The sequence below is a fragment of the Malus domestica genome, chromosome 12 (assembly GCF_042453785.1).
Source record: "Malus domestica chromosome 12, GDT2T_hap1".
Taxonomy (NCBI): domain Eukaryota; kingdom Viridiplantae; phylum Streptophyta; class Magnoliopsida; order Rosales; family Rosaceae; genus Malus; species Malus domestica.
This window is the reverse complement of record NC_091672.1, coordinates 4529542-4536339: the sequence shown is the minus strand read 5'-3', so window position 1 is coordinate 4536339 and position 6798 is coordinate 4529542. Positions and strand designations below refer to the sequence as shown.

The 6798-nt window shown below is 37.9% G+C and overlaps 1 non-coding gene across 1 annotated transcript; it reads left to right on the top strand.

Moving 5' to 3' along the window:
* Nucleotides 1–6416: 6416 nt before the first annotated feature.
* LOC114820278 (U5 spliceosomal RNA) lies at nt 6417–6534 on the top strand. Its single transcript, XR_003767770.1, has one exon. It is a non-coding gene; the product is annotated as a U5 spliceosomal RNA (small nuclear RNA).
* The last annotated feature ends 264 nt before the right edge of the window (nt 6535–6798 follow it).

Genomic DNA, 6798 nt, shown 5'->3' with positions numbered 1-6798 from the left:
TCAAACTTTGTGCAAGTAGATGAACCGGAGAATACCAAAATGGAGGTTTCTGATTTTCAACAGGCTATTACCCCTATGGAAGATTAGAATCTTATACATGAACTATTTTTAGTTGCATTTTAGACCCATGAAGCAGAATTCCACCTAGTGGCCGAACCCTCTTGTTTTTTTAGTTTAAGTTTGAACAATTTTCCTTTATTTTTGGATTATTTGTTGTGATTTGTATTTTGGATATTAAGTTTTTTTTTTTTTAAATTACCAACCTTGAATGCTTAAATTAGTTTGAATTGATTTTTGTTTTTAGAACTTTTATGCATGTGACCGATTCAAATTAATTTTTATTTCAAGATATGACTAGTGGGAAAATTAGTTGTCTAGCGGATAGTGCAACCACGCACACTGTTTTGCGTGAACACATGTATTTCACTAACTTCGTACCTAAGAATGCACATCTGACAACCTTATCAAGCTCATCCAACCTGATTGAAGGATACAGTAAGACACATATAATGTTATCCAACAGTACAATCTTGACCATTGAAGAGGCGCTTTATTCTCCATGTTCCTGAATAACGTTGTTGAGTTTCAAGGACATTAGAGACAATAATTACCACGTTGAAACCTATGTAGAAAATATAGTTGAATTGATGTGCATCACTTCCTACGAATATGGCCAGAAGCGTATTCTAGAGAAGATGAAGCGTATCCCGAGCGGTTTGTATACTACAACCATACGCCTTCTAAAGAGCCAATATGTGTCGGCTCTACTTCAAGGACCACGCACGAAATTACACTTTGGCATGATCGTTTGAGACATCCTGGACAAATAGCGATGCGCCGTATTCTCAAATCTTCATACGGGCATCCACTAACCCAAAGTTTAGGTTCAATTCAAGCAATTGCATGTCAAATATGATCCATGGGAAAGCTTATTATTAGGCTTTCTTATGACAAGATTTGCTCGAATCCTCCTACTTTTTTACAAATGATTTACAGGGACATTTGTGGATCAATTCACCTTCCATGCGAACCATTTAGATATTTTATGGTTTTGATTTACGCTTCCACACTTTGGTCACACGTGTGCTTGTTGTCCACAAGGAACGCTGCATTCTCCAAACTGTTGGCTCAGGTTATCAACCTCAAGGCTTACCAGCCTGATTATTCGATCAAATCTATTCGATTGGATAATGTCGGATAATTCACATATAAAACTTTTAATGACTATTGCATGTCAATTGAGGTTAAAGTTGAACATCCAGTACCCCATGTTCACACCCATAACGGCCTTGCAGAGGCATTCTTTAAGCGCTTACAAATGATTGCTCGATCGTTGGTCATATGTACCAAGCTCCCGATCGCTGCTTGGGGCCATGCAATATTGTATGTAACCATGGTGGTTTGTTTGAGGCCAGTTGCGACCAACCATATAGCACCCCTCAGTTGGTTAGTGGATACAAACCCGACATATCGCACCTGTATGTTTTTGGTTATGCGGTCTATGTACCGTTTTCGCCGCCCTTACGTACAAAAATGGGGCCTCAGCGAAGAATGAGAATCTATGTCAGATATAATTCTCCTTCAATTATTTGTTACTTAAAACCTTTGACATACAATTTTTTTTTACCGCTCGTTTTACGGATTATCACTTTTATAAGACAGTCTTCTAGTCATTAGGAGCAGATAAGAACGTCACCGTTTCTGAAGAACGATGCGAATTATCATGGAAGACTCCCACTTTGTCTCATTTGGATCCCCTCACCACACAGTCTAAAACTGAAGTTCAGCGCATGTTAGATCTTCAAAGCATAGCTCAGAGCATGCCAGATGTTTTCATGGATCTAGCGCGAGTGACAAGATCACATATTACGACTACAAATGTGCCTGCAAAGATGGATGTACCAAATGTACGAGGGACTTCCCTCCTAGAGGCCCGAGAAGCCATTTTAGCCGATCCACGTACATTAGTGGCTAGCCAATCTTTTGCCCCTACACAAAAGCGTGGCAAACCACTTAGTTCAAAGGATTCACACCCCCATAAAAAGAAACCCACAACACATTTTGTTCAGCCTACTGTGAATCTGTCTGTTGCCTACTAATTCTATTCAACTCATGAGGAAATTCTAGATTACGGAAGCGTCTTTGAATAGACAAATCCACATCCCGAGATTCGTGAGATTTTGGTCCATTATGCTAGCTTGGATAGTGTTTGGTGTAGAAATGAGATGATTATCGACTATGCATTAGCATATGCAATAGCTACCGAGATCATGTTGAGCGATGACATTGAACCCTGTTTCGTTAATGTATGTCGACATAGAACTAATTGTTCAAACTAGAAATAAGCAATCCAAGTCGAACTCAATTCGCTTGCTAAACGTAAGGTGTTTGAACTTGTAGCTCATACTCCTCCACATGTGAAGCCCGTTGGCTACATGTGGGTTTTCGTTCGAAAGCGTAATGAGAAGAACAAAATTGTGCATTACAAAGCTTGTCTTGTTGCGCATAGCTTCTCACAACGCCCTAGGATTGACTATAACGAAACTTATTCACCCATTATGGATGTGATTACTTTTCGCTACCTTATCACTTTGGTAGTTTTTGAAAAATTGAGTATGCAGCTAATGGACGTAGTAACTGCATATCTCTATGGGGATCTTGATATGGAAATTTATATGAAAGTTCCTGAAAGACTTACATTGACTGGATCAAATATTTCCAAACCCCGGAACACGCTCGCAATTCGGTTGGGGCGCTTCAAAAGAATGTGGTATAACTGTTTGAGTGAGTATTTGACTAGTCAGGAATATGTGAACAACGAACTATGCCCTTGTGTGTTCATTAAAAAGTCACATTCCGGTTTTGCGATTGTTGTAGTGTATGTCAACGACATGAACCTCATCGGAACTTCTGAAGAGCTCGAAAGAACTGCCGTGCACATGAAGTCAAAATTTGAGATGAAGGATCTAGAAAATACTCGATATTATCTCAGTCTCAAGATAAAGCATCTTTTGGATGGAATCTTAGTACATCAATCGAACTACACATAGAAGGTGTTGCGCCGCTTTAACGTGGATAAAGTGAAGCCTTCAAGTACTCCTATGGTCGTTCAATCGCTAGATGCAAAACGAGATCCCTTCCGTCCAAAAGAGGATGATGAAGAGATTTAGAGCCCGAAGTTCCTTATCTAAGTGCAATAGGCACTTTATTGTACTTAGCTTAATGCATTAGACCCGATATATCTCTCGCTGTTAATCTTTTGGCAAGATACTGTAATGCACCAACACGCAAACACTAGACTGGTGTTAAAAACATATTCCGTTACCTTAAGGGGTACTACGGATCTAGGCTTGTTCTATCCTTAGGATCCTCGAGTGATGCCGCACCCCTATCTCGAGTTGATTCTCACCTTGTTGGTTATGCCGACGTATGTTACTTATCTGACCCACATAAGGCGCGCTCTTAAAGGGGTTATGTCTTTACCGTTAAAGGCACCGCAATCTCTTGGAAGTCAACTAAACAGACCTTAGTTGCCACTTCATCTAACCATGCTGAAATTCTTGCCTTACACGAAGATACTCGGGAGTGCTTCTGCTGAGAGCAATTTTGGGCTATATTTGAAGCTCCAACGATCTTTACCCCATCGTTGACATCCCGACGACAATCTTTGAAGATAACGCAGCATGCATTGAACAACTCAAGAAGGGTTACATCAAAGGAGACAACACTAAGCACAATGCGTCGAAGTTCTTCTTATATCAACAACAAGAGCATCAAAAGATTGAAGTCACACAAATCCATTCACAAGATAATTGGTCGACCTCTTCACCAAATCACTACTGAATGCGACGTTTCAGAAGCTTGTTCAAGGAATAGGTATGCGTAAACTTTCTAAGTTGTAACATTGTTAGTTCTTTTTGGAATTATGTCAAACTCAAGGGAAGTATCCTGAAGTATACTTGCTTGATCCTAATGTACTTTTTTCCCTACAATTAGGAGCATATTTCCCTTTGGGTTTTTGCTACCTAACAAGATTTTGACAAGGCACACACCTTGGGTTGATTAGATCCCTGATGACGTCTCGTAAACGTTTCATTTGACTTTGCATTTTCTCACACATTTTTCCTTAGACTACGGTTTTGTCCCTACTTGGTTGTTACCATAGCCATTGGGTTTTTTTGTGAGACTTAGTTCCATATGCAAGTTCCTACTTTACTTTGAGACTAGCGTGTTCCCAGAATCAGTGTCGACGAGTCGACTTCCTCAACTCTACATGATGCTGAATCTACTTGAGTATTTACAAACTCAAGGGTGAGTGTTATAAGCATTGTATTTAAGTGTGATTGTGTAAATCCTAGATTAGATTTGATACTAGTTATTTTTCCCTATTAGGACTTATATTCCTTGTAGGAGAAGGATTCTTCTCTCCCTTATTACTATAAATAAAAGCACTACGTAGGGTGAATAACACATCATCTACACATCTCTCTCCCTACTCTTTCTCTCCTGCCGCGCCTCCCTCTTTCCTTGTCAGATTAAAATAAGCCACAACACATGAATAATTATACCCACCTTAATGTTATCACTAATTTAATTAAATGAAGAACAATAACATTATGATTTTAATAATACATTCCAAAATCGGGGAGCTCTCACCACTTGCAAATTGACCCTTCTATCACAAAGATGAATCACAAACCTCGAATTATATAAAGTTGTACCAGATTCTTTGAAGGATATTTACCTTTAATTAACCATCATGCAGGAGATTTAATCGCCCACTACTCGGGAAAGAAAAAGATTAAGAAACGTTAATCCACTTGCTTAGTGGCAATCCAATTTCGTCCACCCTAGCGATAATACTTTTTAGTAATTATATTTATATAAAAGTGAAGAAAAGCATAATTTTTTTTTTTTTTGGCTTAATTAGTTAACTCCCTTTCCTGGTGAAGTGAATATGCATGCCACGTAATAGGTCTTTACCGATAAGGGGAAAACAATCCTCCTAAAACCAATACGACACAAAGTGAAAATAATTAAATAAATAATAAACATCGCCAATCCAACTTTAAGATGCCGATGAACACCATAAGTATACATAGTAAAATCCTGCATGCAATCACGTAAACACCATACACCTGTAAAAATCTCTTTTATATTTTTATTACATATGTAGATGTGAAAAGATCAAGACACAAACACAGTGGATCAAATCCAAGCAAAAATAATTGTAGTCACTCCAATTCTATTGTATTATTGGTACTCCGTCCGTCCGATTACGCCATGCCACTTAATCATTAATTTATGATATTTATGATTTATGCACTTTTTACATAAAACTGGTGCATCTCATTCAACAAATTTTATATCATACTTTTGGTTAAAAAAAAAATTATATCATACTTTTTAAAACGATAAAAGATATATAGGAGAGTAATTTTGATTGCCTAGTCTTTTATTAGTTTACCTGTTGTCGTTTTCTAAATTATGATACAAAATTTACATGAATAATATTATTCACGTATATTTTTTTTATCAAAAATATGAGTCACTTTTTCTAATTATATTAGTAAAAATCGAATCATGAATCTATTTAATTTCCACCTAATCATGAATCTATTTAGTTTCCACCTAATTATCTCACCCTAAAGCGTACCCTAGACCTAATATTACCTAGCTAGCTAGGTCAAGGTTCTTCTTCCATTAATCTCTTTATATGGCCATCACTTTCTTTTATACTATTCCTTGTAATAGGTTTTCATTATTTTCTTATCGTTTTCGATGCTCTCTGCTACCTTATCTTAACAATAAAAATTACCACCACGTAGAGCTAGCTGGCTCGACCTCTTTGTTATTGAAGCTAATATTTTTGTGTTAGGACTTGGATTATGAATTCTAATTCACGCTTGTACAAACACAAAGAATATGGTGTACGTGTCCACTTGATCAGCCTATTGTGGATCGATCCAAGAAAGCAAACCCTTTAGACGTTCACAATGAAATAAAGCTCTCTAGTTCTCTCTCGATCTCTCCTGATCACATGTATCCAAAAGGCCATGCCAGTGCTGGTGGTGTAGTCTGCTAGTTAGGGTTAAAAGATTAAAAGAAAGTTCAAAAGCTTGGTTTGTGATTAAGTGGATTGCAAACCTAACAGGCACAAAATAAAGATCAGTCCACCTTTTGTACGTGTCCCTCCAGCAGATTTCCCACTTGGCGGCTCGTCGTCCGCCATCGTGGAGCCATTTTTGGGTGCTCCATATATATAATGGACACGGTTCACACTTCACAACCCATAGTGTCTTGAGTGGTGGAAAGCTTTCTCAATTCAACATCAAACAGTGAGAGAGCTGAAAGAGGTAGACAAAAAGTCACAAAGGATTGTTCATTAGGAGTATATATAATTGTTTGAGCAACGAAGCCATGCGTTGATCACAAAGCAAACTATTCTTTCGCCTTTTACTAAAGAATATTGTGTGCTTGTCGTTTTAAATGGCATACGTCTATTTTTGGAGGGGCGCAACTCTGTCGGTGCCCCTTGAAAAAAACTAATAAAAAAAAAATTGTTTGAGTGAGTAGCTTGTATGACCATTTGGCTTTTGTAACTTTGTTATATATTAACGACCTTTATCAACGTACGTACTACTTGGCTAACGATATTCTTGAATAATTGAGGAGAGAAGCTAGCTAAGACTAGAGACAGCCAGCTAGGCATCTGCTTTGAGAAACTGGTAAAAGTATGGGCATGGCAGAGGAGACTAGATGTAGGGCTAGTTTGGTATTGTTGTGCTTTGAAAAAAA